The following is a 15,445-nucleotide window of genomic DNA, read 5'->3' on the forward strand; positions in this document are numbered from 1 at the left end:
TGACCCGGCAGGAGCAAACGTATGCCAAAAATGTACGCAGAATGAGCTTTTCAGTGAAGAGCAGCCAGGCACATTTTAGCTAGTTTTACTTGTAAGAGGGGTTGGAAACGCTTTTCAGGTTCAGTACTGGGCTCAAAACATGCAGCCCTGAGGTCTCTCATGATAGCAGGTGGTTAAATAGAAATTCGCTGCTCAGCTGACCCGGTAGGAGCAAACGTATGCCAAAAATGTACGCAGAATGAGCTTTTCAGTGACTAGCAGCCAGGCACATTTTAGCTCGTTTTACTTGTAAGTGGGGTTAGAAACGCTTTTCAGGCTCAGTACTGCGCTCAAAACATGCAGCCCTGAGGTCTCTCATGATAGCAGGTGGTTAAATAGAAATTCGCTGCTCAGCTGACCCGGCCGGAGCAAACATGCCAAAAATGTACGCAGAATGAGATTTTCAGTGAATAGCAGCCAGGCACATTCTAGCTAGTTTTACTTGTAAGCGGGTTTGGAAACGCTTTTCAGGCTCAGTTCTGGGCTAAAAACATGCAGCCCTGAGGTCTCTCATGATAGCAGGTGGTTAAATAGAAATTCGCTGCTCAGCTGACCCGGTAGGAGCAAACGTATGCCAAAAATGTACGCAGAATGAGCTTTTCAGTGAAGAGCAGCCAGGGACATTTTAGCTAGTTTTACTTGTAAGTGGGGTTGGAAATGCTTTTCAGGCTCAGTACTGGGCTCAAAAGATGCAGCTCTGAGATCTCTCCTGATAGGAGGTAGTTAAGTAGAACTGGGCTAAAAACATGCAGCCCTGAGGTCTCTCATGATAGCAGGTGGTTAAATAGAAATTCGCTGCTCAGCTGACCCGGCAGGAGCAAATGTATGCCAAAAATGTATGCAGAATGAGCTTTTCAGTGAAGAGCAGCCAGGCACATTCTAGCACGTTTTACTTGTAAGTGGGGTTGGAAACGCTGTTCAGGCTCAGTACTGCGCTCAAAAGATGCAGCCCTGAGGTCTCTCATGATAGCAGGTGGTTAAAAGAAATTTGCCATTTGGCTGACCCAGCAGGAGCAAATGTATGCCAAAAATGTACACAGAATGAGCTTTTCAGTGAATAGCAGCCAGGCGCATTTTAGCTAGTTTTACTTGTAAGTGGGGTTGGAAACGCTTTTCAGGATCAGTACTGGGCTCAAAACATGCAGCCCTGAGGTCTCTCATGATAGCAGGTGGTTAAATAGAAATTCGCTGCTCAGCTGACCCGGTAGGAGCAAACGTATGCCAAAAATGTACGCAGAATGAGCTTTTCAGTGACTAGAAGCCAGGCACATTTTAGCTCGTTTTACTTGTAAGTGGGGTTAGAAACGCTTTTCAGGCTCAGTACTGCGCTCAAAACATGCAGCCCTGAGGTCTCTCATGATAGCAGGTGGTTAAGAAATTCGCTGCTCAGCTGACCCGGCCGGAGCAAACGTATGCCAAAAATGTATGCAGAATGAGCTTTTCAGTGAAGAGCAGCCAGACACATTTTAGCTAGTTTTACTTGTAAGTGGGGTTGGAAATGCTTTTCAGGCTCAGTACTGGGCTCAAAAGATGCAGCTCTGAGATCTCTCCTGATAGGAGGTAGTTAAGTAGAACTTCGCTGCTCAGCTGACCCGGCAGGAGCAAATGTATGCCAAAAATGTATGCAGAATGAGCTTTTCAGTGAAGAGCAGCCAGGCACATTCTAGCAAGTTTTACTTGTAAGTGGGGTTGGAAACGCTGTTCAGGCTCAGTACTGCGCTCAAAAGATGCAGCCCTGAGGTCTCTCATGATAGCAGGTGGTTAAAAGAAATTTGCCATTTGGCTGACCCAGCAGGAGCAAATGTATGCCAAAAATGTACACAGAATGAGCTTTTCAGTGAATAGCAGCCAGGCGCATTTTAGCTAGTTTTACTTGTAAGTGGGGTTGGAAACGCTTTTCAGGATCAGTACTGGGCTCAAAACATGCAGCCCTGAGGTCTCTCATGATAGCAGGTGGTTAAATAGAAATTCGCTGCTCAGCTGACCCGGTAGGAGCAAACGTATGCCAAAAATGTACGCCGAATGAGCTTTTCAGTGACTAGCAGCCAGGCACATTTTAGCTCGTTTTACTTGTAAGTGGGGTTAGAAACGCTTTTCAGGCTCAGTACTGCGCTTAAAACATGCAGCCCTGAGGTCTCTCATGATAGCAGGTGGTTAAGTAGAAATTTGCCACTTGGCTGACCCAGCAGGAGCAAACGTATGCCAAAAATGTACACAGAATGAGCTTTTCAGTGAATAGCAGCCAGGCACATTTTAGCTAGTTTTACTTGTAAATGGGGTTGGAAACACTTTTCAGGCTCAGTACTGCACTCAAAACATGCAGCCCTAAGGTCTCTCATGATAGCAGGTGGTTAAGTAGAAATTTGCCACTTGGCTGACCCAGCAGGAGCAAACGTATGCCAAAAATGTACACAGAATGAGCTTTTCAGTGAATAGCAGCCAGGCACATTTTAGCTAGTTTTACTTGTAAGTGTGGTTGGAAACGCTTTTCAGGATCATTACTGGGCTCAAAACATGCAGCCCTGAGGTCTCTCATGATAGCAGGTGGTTAAATAGAAATTCGCTGCTCAGCTGACCCGACAGGAGCAAACGTATGCCAAAAATGTATGCAGAATGAGCTTTTCAGTGAAGAGCTGCCAGGCACATTTTAGCTAGTTTTACTTGTAAGTGGGGTTGGAAATGCTTTTCGGGCTCAGTACTGGGCTCAAACATGCAGCCCTGAGGTCGCTCATGATTGCAGGTGGTTAAATAGAAATTTGCTGCTCAGCTGACCCGGCAGGACCAAATATATGCCAAAAATGTACGCAGAATGAGCTTTTCAGTGAATAGCAGCCAGGCACATTTTAGCTAGTTTTACTTGTAAGTGGGGTTGGAAACACTTTTCAGGCTCAGTACTGCACTCAAAACATGCAGCCCTAAGGTCTCTCATGATAGCAGGTGGTTAAATAGAAATTCGCTACTCAGCTGACCCGGTAGGAGCAAACGTATGCCAAAAAAGCCATTTGGCTGACCCAGCAGGAGCAAATGTATGCCAAAAATGTACACAGAATGAGCTTTTCAGTGAATAGCAGCCAGGCGCATTTTAGCTAGTTTTACTTGTAAGTGGGGTTGGAAAAGCTTTTCAGGATCAGTACTGGGCTCAAAACATGCAGCCCTGAGGTCTCTCATGATAGCAGGTGGTTAAATAGAAATTCGCTGCTCAGCTGACCCGGCAGGAGCAAACAAATGCCAAAAATGTAAGCAGAATGAGCTTTTCAGTGAATAGCAGCCAGGCACATTTTAGCTAGTTTTACTTGTAAGTGGGGTTGGAAATGCTTTTCAGGCTCAGGGTTGGAAACACTTTTCAGGTTCAGTACTGGGCTCAAAACATGCAGCCCTGAGGTCTCTCATGATAGCAGGTGGTTAAATAGAAATTCGCTGCTCAGCTGACCCGGCAGGAGCAAACGTATGCCAAAAATGTAAGCAGAATGAGCTTTTCAGTGAATAGCAGCCAGGCGCATTTTAGCTAGTTTTACTTGTAAGTGGGGTTGGAAACGCTTTTCAGGATCAGTACTGGGCTCAAAACATGCAGCCCTGAGGTCTCTCATGATAGCAGGTGGTTAAATAGAAATTCGCTGCTCAGCTGACCCGGTAGGAGCAAACGTATGCCAAAAATGTACGCAGAATGAGCTTTTCAGTGACTAGAAGCCAGGCACATTTTAGCTCGTTTTACTTGTAAGTGGGGTTAGAAACGCTTTTCAGGCTCAGTACTGCGCTCAAAACATGCAGCCCTGAGGTCTCTCATGATAGCAGGTGGTTAAGAAATTCGCTGCTCAGCTGACCCGGCCGGAGCAAACGTATGCCAAAAATGTACGCAGAATGAGCTTTTCAGTGAAGAGCAGCCAGGCACATTTTAGCTAGTTTTACTTGTAAGTGGGGTTGGAAATGCTTTTCAGGCTCAGTACTGGGCTCAAAAGATGCAGCTCTGAGATCTCTCATGATAGCAGGTGGTTAAAAGAAATTTGCCACTTGGCTGACCCAGCAGGAGCAAACGTATGCCAAAAATGTACACAGAATGAGCTTTTCAGTGAATAGCAGCCAGGCACATTTTAGCTAGTTTTACTTGTAAGTGGGGTTGGAAACGCTGTTCAGGCTCAGTACTGCGCTCAAAAGATGCAGCCCTGAGGTCTCTCATGATAGCAGGTGGTTAAAAGAAATTTGCCACTTGGCTGACCCAGCAGGAGCAAACGTATGCCAAAAATGTACACAGAATGAGCTTTTCAGTGAATAGCAGCCAGGCACATTTTAGCTAGTTTTACTTGTAAGTGGGGTTGGAAACGCTTTTCAGGCTCAGTACTGCGCTCAAAAGATGCAGCCCTGAGGTCTCTCATGATAGCAGGTGGTTAAATAGAAGTTCGCTGCTCAGCTGACCCGGCAGGAGCAAACGTATGCCAAAAATGTACGCAGAATGAGCTTTTCAGTGAAGAGCAGCCAGGCACATTCTAGCAAGTTTTACTTGTAAGTGGGGTTGGAAACGCTTTTCAGGCTCAGTACTGCGCTCAAAAGATGCAGCCCTGAGGTCTCTCATGATAGCAGGTGGTTAAATAGAAGTTCGCTGCTCAGCTGACCCGGCAGGAGCAAACGTATGCCAAAAATGTACGCAGAATGAGCTTTTCAGTGAAGAGCAGCCAGGCACATTTTAGCTAGTTTTACTTGTAAGAGGGGTTGGAAACGCTTTTCAGGTTCAGTACTGGGCTCAAAACATGCAGCCCTGAGGTCTCTCATGATAGCAGGTGGTTAAATAGAAATTCGCTGCTCAGCTGACCCGGTAGGAGCAAACGTATGCCAAAAATGTACGCAGAATGAGCTTTTCAGTGAGTAGCAGCCAGGCACATTTTAGCTCGTTTTACTTGTAAGTGGGGTTAGAAACGCTTTTCAGGCTCAGTACTGCGCTCAAAACATGCAGCCCTGAGGTCTCTCATGATAGCAGGTGGTTAAATAGAAATTCGCTGCTCAGCTGACCCGGCCGGAGCAAACATGCCAAAAATGTACGCAGAATGAGCTTTTCAGTGAATAGCAGCCAGGCACATTCTAGCTAGTTTTACTTGTAAGCGGGTTTGGAAACGCTTTTCAGGCTCAGTTCTGGGCTAAAAACATGCAGCCCTGAGGTCTCTCATGATAGCAGGTGGTTAAATAGAAATTCGCTGCTCAGCTGACCCGGCAGGAGCAAACGTATGCCAAAAATGTAAGCAGAATGAGCTTTTCAGTGAATAGCAGCCAGGCACATTTTAGCTAGTTTTACTTGTAAGTGGGGTTGGAAATGCTTTTCAGGCTCAGTACTGGGCTCAAAAGATGCAGCTCTGAGGTCTCTCCTGATAGGAGGTAGTTAAGTAGAACTTCGCTGCTCAGCTGACCCGGCCGGAGCAAACATGCCAAAAATGTACGCAGAATGAGCTTTTCAGTGAATAGCAGCCAGGCACATTCTAGCTAGTTTTACTTGTAAGCGGGTTTGGAAACGCTTTTCAGGCTCAGTTCTGGGCTAAAAACATGCAGCCCTGAGGTCTCTCATGATAGCAGGTGGTTAAATAGAAATTCGCTGCTCAGCTGACCCGGTAGGAGCAAACGTATGCCAAAAATGTACGCAGAATGAGCTTTTCAGTGAAGAGCAGCCAGGCACATTTTAGCTAGTTTTACTTGTAAGTGGGGTTGGAAATGCTTTTCAGGCTCAGCACTGGGCTCAAAAGATGCAGCTCTGAGATCTCGCCTGATAGGAGGTAGTTAAGTAGAACTGGGCTAAAAACATGCAGCCCTGAGGTCTCTCATGATAGCAGGTGGTTAAATAGAAATTCGCTGCTCAGCTGACCCGGCAGGAGCAAATGTATGCCAAAAATGTATGCAGAATGAGCTTTTCAGTGAAGAGCAGCCAGGCACATTCTAGCAAGTTTTACTTGTAAGTGGGGTTGGAAACGCTGTTCAGGCTCAGTACTGCGCTCAAAAGATGCAGCCCTGAGGTCTCTCATGATAGCAGGTGGTTAAAGAAATTTGCCATTTGGCTGACCCAGCAGGAGCAAATGTATGCCAAAAATGTACACAGAATGAGCTTTTCAGTGAATAGCAGCCAGGCGCATTTTAGCTAGTTTTACTTGTAAGTGGGGTTGGAAACGCTTTTCAGGATCAGTACTGGGCTCAAAACATGCAGCCCTGAGGTCTCTCATGATAGCAGGTGGTTAAATAGAAATTCGCTGCTCAGCTGACCCGGTAGGAGCAAACGTATGCCAAAAATGTACGCAGAATGAGCTTTTCAGTGACTAGAAGCCAGGCACATTTTAGCTCGTTTTACTTGTAAGTGGGGTTAGAAACGCTTTTCAGGCTCAGTACTGCGCTCAAAACATGCAGCCCTGAGGTCTCTCATGATAGCAGGTGGTTAAGAAATTCGCTGCTCAGCTGACCCGGCCGGAGCAAACGTATGCCAAAAATGTACGCAGAATGAGCTTTTCAGTGAAGAGCAGCCAGGCACATTTTAGCTAGTTTTACTTGTAAGTGGGGTTGGAAATGCTTTTCAGGCTCAGTACTGGGCTCAAAAGATGCTGCTCTGAGATCTCTCCTGATAGGAGGTAGTTAAGTAGAACTTCGCTGCTCAGCTGACCCGGCAGGAGCAAATGTATGCCAAAAATGTATGCAGAATGAGCTTTTCAGTGAAGAGCAGCCAGGCACATTCTAGCAAGTTTTACTTGTAAGTGGGGTTGGAAACGCTGTTCAGGATCAGTACTGGGCTCAAAACATGCAGCCCTGAGGTCTCTCATGATAGCAGGTGGTTAAAAGAAATTTGCCATTTGGCTGACCCAGCAGGAGCAAATGTATGCCAAAAATGTACACAGAATGAGCTTTTCAGTGAATAGCAGCCAGGCGCATTTTAGCTAGTTTTACTTGTAAGTGGGGTTGGAAACGCTTTTCAGGATCAGTACTGGGCTCAAAACATGCAGCCCTGAGGTCTCTCATGATAGCAGGTGGTTAAATAGAAATTCGCTGCTCAGCTGACGCGGCAGGACAAACGTATGCCAAAAATGTACGCAGAATGATCTTTTCAGTGAAGAGCAGCCAGGCACATTTTAGCTAGTTTTACTTGTAAGAGGGGTTGGAAACACTTTTCAGGTTCAGTACTGGGCTAAAAACATGCAGCCCTGAGGTCTCTCATGATAGCAGGTGGTTAAATAGAAATTCGCTGCTCAGCTGACCCGGCAGGAGCAAACGTATGCCAAAAATGTACGCAGAATGAGCTTTTCAGTGAAGAGCAGCCAGGCACATTTTAGCTAGTTTTACTTGTAAGAGGGGTTGGAAACACTTTTCAGGTTCAGTACTGGGCTCAAAACATGCAGCCCTGAGGTCTCTCATGATAGCAGGTGGTTAAATAGAAATTCGCTGCTCAGCTGACCCGGCAGGAGCAAACGTATGCCAAAAATGTAAGCAGAATTGAGCTTTTCAGTGAATAGCAGCCAGGCACATTTTAGCTAGTTTTACTTGTAAGTGGGGTTGGAAATGCTTTTCAGGCTCAGTACTGGGCTCAAAAGATGCAGCTCTGAGGTCTCTCCTGATAGGAGGTAGTTAAGTAGAACTTCGCTGCTCAGCTGACCCGGCAGGAGCAAATGTATGCCAAAAATGTACGCAGAATGAGCTTTTCACTAAAGAGCAGCCAGGCACATTCTAGCAAGTTTTACATGTAAGTGGGGTTGGAAACGCTTTTCAGGCTCAGTACTGCGCTCAAAAGATGCAGCCCTGAGGTCTCTCATGATAGCAGGTGGTTAAATAGAAATTCGCTGCTCAGCTGACCCGGCAGGAGCAAACGTATGCCAAAAATGTAAGCAGAATGAGCTTTTCAGTGAATAGCAGCCAGGCACATTTTAGCTAGTTTTACTTGTAAGTGGGGTTGGAAATGCTTTTCAGGCTCAGTACTGGGCTCAAAAGATGCAGCTCTGAGGTCTCTCCTGATAGGAGGTAGTTAAGTAGAACTTCGCTGCTCAGCTGACCCGGCAGGAGCAAATGTATGCCAAAAATGTACGCAGAATGAGCTTTTCACTAAAGAGCAGCCAGGCACATTCTAGCAAGTTTTACTTGTAAGTGGGGTTGGAAACGCTTCTCAGGCTCAGTACTGCGCTCAAAAGATGCAGCCCTGAGGTCTCTCATGATAGCAGGTGGTTAAATAGAAATTCGCTGCTCAGCTGACCCCGCAGGAGCAAACGTATGCCAAAAATGTACGCAGAATGAGCTTTTCAGTGAAGAGCAGCCAGGCACATTTTAGCTAGTTTTACTTGTAAGAGGGGTTGGAAACGCTTTTCAGGTTCAGTACTGGGCTCAAAACATGCAGCCCTGAGGTCTCTCATGATAGCAGGTGGTTAAATAGAAATTCGCTGCTCAGCTGACCCGGTAGGAGCAAACGTATGCCAAAAATGTACGCAGAATGAGCTTTTCAGTGACTAGCAGCCAGGCACATTTTAGCTCGTTTTACTTGTAAGTGGGGTTAGAAACGCTTTTCAGGCTCAGTACTGCGCTCAAAACATGCAGCCCTGAGGTCTCTCCATGATAGCAGGTGGTTAAATAGAAATTCGCTGCTCAGCTGACCCGGCCGGAGCAAACATGCCAAAAATGTACGCAGAATGAGATTTTCAGTGAATAGCAGCCAGGCACATTCTAGCTAGTTTTACTTGTAAGCGGGTTTGGAAACGCTTTTCAGGCTCAGTTCTGGGCTAAAAACATGCAGCCCTGAGGTCTCTCATGATAGCAGGTGGTTAAATAGAAATTCGCTGCTCAGCTGACCCGGTAGGAGCAAACGTATGCCAAAAATGTACGCAGAATGAGCTTTTCAGTGAAGAGCAGCCAGGCACATTTTAGCTAGTTTTACTTGTAAGTGGGGTTGGAAATGCTTTTCAGGCTCAGTACTGGGCTCAAAAGATGCAGCTCTGAGATCTCTCCTGATAGGAGGTAGTTAAGTAGAACTGGGCTAAAAACATGCAGCCCTGAGGTCTCTCATGATAGCAGGTGGTTTAATAGAAATTCGCTGCTCAGCTGACCCGGCAGGAGCAAATGTATGCCAAAAATGTATGCAGAATGAGCTTTTCAGTGAAGAGCAGCCAGGCACATTCTAGCAAGTTTACTTGTAAGTGGGGTTGGAAACGCTGTTCAGGCTCAGTACTGCGCTCAAAAGATGCAGCCCTGAGGTCTCTCATGATAGCAGGTGGTTAAAAGAAATTTGCCATTTGGCTGACCCAGCAGGAGCAAATGTATGCCAAAAATGTACACAGAATGAGCTTTTCAGTGAATAGCAGCCAGGCGCATTTTAGCTAGTTTTACTTGTAAGTGGGGTTGGAAACGCTTTTCAGGATCAGTACTGGGCTCAAAACATGCAGCCCTGAGGTCTCTCATGATAGCAGGTGGTTAAATAGAAATTCGCTGCTCAGCTGACCCGGTAGGAGCAAACGTATGCCAAAAATGTACGCAGAATGAGCTTTTCAGTGACTAGAAGCCAGGCACATTTTAGCTCGTTTTACTTGTAAGTGGGGTTAGAAACGCTTTTCAGGCTCAGTACTGCGCTCAAAACATGCAGCCCTGAGGTCTCTCATGATAGCAGGTGGTTAAGAAATTCGCTGCTCAGCTGACCCGGCCGGAGCAAACGTATGCCAAAAATGTACGCAGAATGAGCTTTTCAGTGAAGAGCAGCCAGGCACATTTTAGCTAGTTTTACTTGTAAGTGGGGTTGGAAATGCTTTTCAGGCTCAGTACTGGGCTCAAAAGATGCAGCTCTGAGATCTCTCCTGATAGGAGGTAGTTAAGTAGAACTTCGCTGCTCAGCTGACCCGGCAGGAGCAAATGTATGCCAAAAATGTATGCAGAATGAGCTTTTCAGTGAAGAGCAGCCAGGCACATTCTAGCAAGTTTTACTTGTAAGTGGGGTTGGAAACGCTGTTCAGGCTCAGTACTGCGCTCAAAAGATGCAGCCCTGAGGTCTCTCATGATAGCAGGTGGTTAAAAGAAATTTGCCATTTGGCTGACCCAGCAGGAGCAAATGTATGCCAAAAATGTACACAGAATGAGCTTTTCAGTGAATAGCAGCCAGGCGCATTTTAGCTAGTTTTACTTGTAAGTGGGGTTGGAAACGCTTTTCAGGATCAGTACTGGGCTCAAAACATGCAGCCCTGAGGTCTCTCATGATAGCAGGTGGTTAAATAGAAATTCGCTGCTCAGCTGACCCGGTAGGAGCAAACGTATGCCAAAAATGTACGCCGAATGAGCTTTTCAGTGACTAGCAGCCAGGCACATTTTAGCTCGTTTTACTTGTAAGTGGGGTTAGAAACGCTTTTCAGGCTCAGTACTGCGCTCAAAACATGCAGCCCTAAGGTCTCTCATGACAGCAGGTGGTTAAATAGAAATTCGCTACTCAGCTGACCCGGTAGGAGCAAACGTATGCCAAAAAAGCCATTTGGCTGACCCAGCAGGAGCAAATGTATGCCAAAAATGTATGCAGAATGAGCTTTTCAGTGAAGAGCAGCCAGGCACATTTTAGCTCGTTTTACTTGTAAGTGGGGTTAGAAACGCTTTTCAGGCTCAGTACTGCGCTCAAAACATGCAGCCCTGAGGTCTCTCATGATAGCAGGTGGTTAAGAAATTCGCTGCTCAGCTGACCCGGCCGGAGCAAACGTATGCCAAAAATGTACGCAGAATGAGCTTTTCAGTGAAGAGCAGCCAGGCACATTTTAGCTAGTTTTACTTGTAAGTGGGGTTGGAAATGCTTTTCAGGCTCAGTACTGGGCTCAAAAGATGCAGCTCTGAGATCTCTCCTGATAGGAGGTAGTTAAGTAGAACTTCGCTGCTCAGCTGACCCGGCAGGAGCAAATGTATGCCAAAAATGTATGCAGAATGAGCTTTTCAGTGAAGAGCAGCCAGGCACATTCTAGCAAGTTTTACTTGTAAGTGGGGTTGGAAACGCTGTTCAGGCTCAGTACTGCGCTCAAAAGATGCAGCCCTGAGGTCTCTCATGATAGCAGGTGGTTAAAAGAAATTTGCCATTTGGCTGACCCAGCAGGAGCAAATGTATGCCAAAAATGTACACAGAATGAGCTTTTCAGTGAATAGCAGCCAGGCGCATTTTAGCTAGTTTTACTTGTAAGTGGGGTTGGAAACGCTTTTCAGGATCAGTACTGGGCTCAAAACATGCAGCCCTGAGGTCTCTCATGATAGCAGGTGGTTAAATAGAAATTCGCTGCTCAGCTGACCCGGTAGGAGCACACGTATGCCAAAAATGTACGCAGAATGAGCTTTTCAGTGACTAGAAGCCAGGCACATTTTAGCTCGTTTTACTTGTAAGTGGGGTTAGAAACGCTTTTCAGGCTCAGTACTGCGCTCAAAACATGCAGCCCTGAGGTCTCTCATGATAGCAGGTGGTTAAGTAGAAATTTGCCACTTGGCTGACCCAGCAGGAGCAAACGTATGCCAAAAATGTACACAGAATGAGCTTTTCAGTGAATAGCAGCCAGGCACATTTTAGCTAGTTTTACTTGTAAATGGGGTTGGAAACACTTTTCAGGCTCAGTACTGCACTCAAAACATGCAGCCCTAAGGTCTCTCATGATAGCAGGTGGTTAAGTAGAAATTTGCCACTTGGCTGACCCAGCAGGAGCAAACGTATGCCAAAAATGTACACAGAATGAGCTTTTCAGTGAATAGCAGCCAGGCACATTTTAGCTAGTTTTACTTGTAAGTGTGGTTGGAAACGCTTTTCAGGATCATTACTGGGCTCAAAACATGCAGCCCTGAGGTCTCTCATGATAGCAGGTGGTTAAATAGAAATTCGCTGCTCAGCTGACCCGACAGGAGCAAACGTATGCCAAAAATGTATGCAGAATGAGCTTTTCAGTGAAGAGCTGCCAGGCACATTTTAGCTAGTTTTACTTGTAAGTGGGGTTGGAAATGCTTTTCGGGCTCAGTACTGGGCTCAAACATGCAGCCCTGAGGTCGCTCATGATTGCAGGTGGTTAAATAGAAATTTGCTGCTCAGCTGACCCGGCAGGACCAAATATATGCCAAAAATGTACGCAGAATGAGCTTTTCAGTGAATAGCAGCCAGGCACATTTTAGCTAGTTTTACTTGTAAGTGGGGTTGGAAACACTTTTCAGGCTCAGTACTGCACTCAAAACATGCAGCCCTAAGGTCTCTCATGATAGCAGGTGGTTAAATAGAAATTCGCTACTCAGCTGACCCGGTAGGAGCAAACGTATGCCAAAAAAGCCATTTGGCTGACCCAGCAGGAGCAAATGTATGCCAAAAATGTACACAGAATGAGCTTTTCAGTGAATAGCAGCCAGGCGCATTTTAGCTAGTTTTACTTGTAAGTGGGGTTGGAAAAGCTTTTCAGGATCAGTACTGGGCTCAAAACATGCAGCCCTGAGGTCTCTCATGATAGCAGGTGGTTAAATAGAAATTCGCTGCTCAGCTGACCCGGCAGGAGCAAACAAATGCCAAAAATGTAAGCAGAATGAGCTTTTCAGTGAATAGCAGCCAGGCACATTTTAGCTAGTTTTACTTGTAAGTGGGGTTGGAAATGCTTTTCAGGCTCAGGGTTGGAAACACTTTTCAGGTTCAGTACTGGGCTCAAAACATGCAGCCCTGAGGTCTCTCATGATAGCAGGTGGTTAAATAGAAATTCGCTGCTCAGCTGACCCGGCAGGAGCAAACGTATGCCAAAAATGTAAGCAGAATGAGCTTTTCAGTGAATAGCAGCCAGGCGCATTTTAGCTAGTTTTACTTGTAAGTGGGGTTGGAAACGCTTTTCAGGATCAGTACTGGGCTCAAAACATGCAGCCCTGAGGTCTCTCATGATAGCAGGTGGTTAAATAGAAATTCGCTGCTCAGCTGACCCGGTAGGAGCAAACGTATGCCAAAAATGTACGCAGAATGAGCTTTTCAGTGACTAGAAGCCAGGCACATTTTAGCTCGTTTTACTTGTAAGTGGGGTTAGAAACGCTTTTCAGGCTCAGTACTGCGCTCAAAACATGCAGCCCTGAGGTCTCTCATGATAGCAGGTGGTTAAGAAATTCGCTGCTCAGCTGACCCGGCCGGAGCAAACGTATGCCAAAAATGTACGCAGAATGAGCTTTTCAGTGAAGAGCAGCCAGGCACATTTTAGCTAGTTTTACTTGTAAGTGGGGTTGGAAATGCTTTTCAGGCTCAGTACTGGGCTCAAAAGATGCAGCTCTGAGATCTCTCCTGATAGGAGGTAGTTAAGTAGAACTTCGCTGCTCAGCTGACCCGGCAGGAGCAAATGTATGCCAAAAATGTATGCAGAATGAGCTTTTCAGTGAAGAGCAGCCAGGCACATTCTAGCAAGTTTTACTTGTAAGTGGGGTTGGAAACGCTGTTCAGGCTCAGTACTGCGCTCAAAAGATGCAGCCCTGAGGTCTCTCATGATAGCAGGTGGTTAAAAGAAATTTGCCATTTGGCTGACCCAGCAGGAGCAAATGTATGCCAAAAATGTACACAGAATGAGCTTTTCAGTGAATAGCAGCCAGGCGCATTTTAGCTAGTTTTACTTGTAAGTGGGGTTGGAAACGCTTTTCAGGATCAGTACTGGGCTCAAAACATGCAGCCCTGAGGTCTCTCATGATAGCAGGTGGTTAAATAGAAATTCGCTGCTCAGCTGACCCGGTAGGAGCAAACGTATGCCAAAAATGTACGCAGAATGAGCTTTTCAGTGACTAGCAGCCAGGCACATTTTAGCTCGTTTTACTTGTAAGTGGGGTTAGAAACGCTTTTCAGGCTCAGTACTGCGCTCAAAACATGCAGCCCTGAGGTCTCTCATGATAGCAGGTGGTTAAGTAGAAATTTGCCACTTGGCTGACCCAGCAGGAGCAAACGTATGCCAAAAATGTACACAGAATGAGCTTTTCAGTGAATAGCAGCCAGGCACATTTTAGCTAGTTTTACTTGTAAATGGGGTTGGAAACACTTTTCAGGCTCAGTACTGCACTCAAAACATGCAGCCCTAAGGTCTCTCATGATAGCAGGTGGTTAAGTAGAAATTTGCCACTTGGCTGACCCAGCAGGAGCAAACGTATGCCAAAAATGTACACAGAATGAGCTTTTCAGTGAATAGCAGCCAGGCACATTTTAGCTAGTTTTACTTGTAAGTGTGGTTGGAAACGCTTTTCAGGATCATTACTGGGCTCAAAACATGCAGCCCTGAGGTCTCTCATGATAGCAGGTGGTTAAATAGAAATTCGCTGCTCAGCTGACCCGACAGGAGCAAACGTATGCCAAAAATGTATGCAGAATGAGCTTTTCAGTGAAGAGCTGCCAGGCACATTTTAGCTAGTTTTACTTGTAAGTGGGGTTGGAAATGCTTTTCGGGCTCAGTACTGGGCTCAAACATGCAGCCCTGAGGTCGCTCATGATTGCAGGTGGTTAAATAGAAATTTGCTGCTCAGCTGACCCGGCAGGACCAATATATGCCAAAAATGTACGCAGAATGAGCTTTTCAGTGAATAGCAGCCAGGCACATTTTAGCTAGTTTTACTTGTAAGTGGGGTTGGAAACACTTTTCAGGCTCAGTACTGCACTCAAAACATGCAGCCCTATGGTCTCTCATGATAGCAGGTGGTTAAATAGAAATTCGCTACTCAGCTGACCCGGTAGGAGCAAACGTATGCCAAAAAAGCCATTTGGCTGACCCAGCAGGAGCAAATGTATGCCAAAAATGTACACAGAATGAGCTTTTCAGTGAATAGCAGCCAGGCGCATTTTAGCTAGTTTTACTGTAAGTGGGGTTGGAAAAGCTTTTCAGGATCAGTACTGGGCTCAAAACATGCAGCCCTGAGGTCTCTCATGATAGCAGGTGGTTAAATAGAAATTCGCTGCTCAGCTGACCCGGCAGGAGCAAACAAATGCCAAAAATGTAAGCAGAATGAGCTTTTCAGTGAATAGCAGCCAGGCACATTTTAGCTAGTTTTACTTGTAAGTGGGGTTGGAAATGCTTTTCAGGCTCAGGGTTGGAAACACTTTTCAGGTTCAGTACTGGGCTCAAAACATGCAGCCCTGAGGTCTCTCATGATAGCAGGTGGTTAAATAGAAATTCGCTGCTCAGCTGACCCGGCAGGAGCAAACGTATGTCAAAAATGTAAGCAGAATGAGCTTTTCAGTGAATAGCAGCCAGGCACATTCTAGCAAGTTTTACTTGTATGGGGTTGGAAACGCTGTTCAGGCTCAGTACTGCGCTCAAAAGATGCAGCCCTGAGGTCTCTCATGATAGCAGGTGGTTAAAAGAAATTTGCCATTTGGCTGACCCAGCAGGAGCAAATGTATGCCAAAAATGTACACAGAATGAGCTTTTCAGTGAATAGCAGCCAGGCGCATTTTAGCTAGTTTTACTTGTAAGTGGGGTTG

Source organism: Lissotriton vulgaris, chromosome 9, assembly GCF_964263255.1.
Source record: "Lissotriton vulgaris chromosome 9, aLisVul1.2, whole genome shotgun sequence".
NCBI lineage: Eukaryota > Metazoa > Chordata > Amphibia > Caudata > Salamandridae > Lissotriton > Lissotriton vulgaris.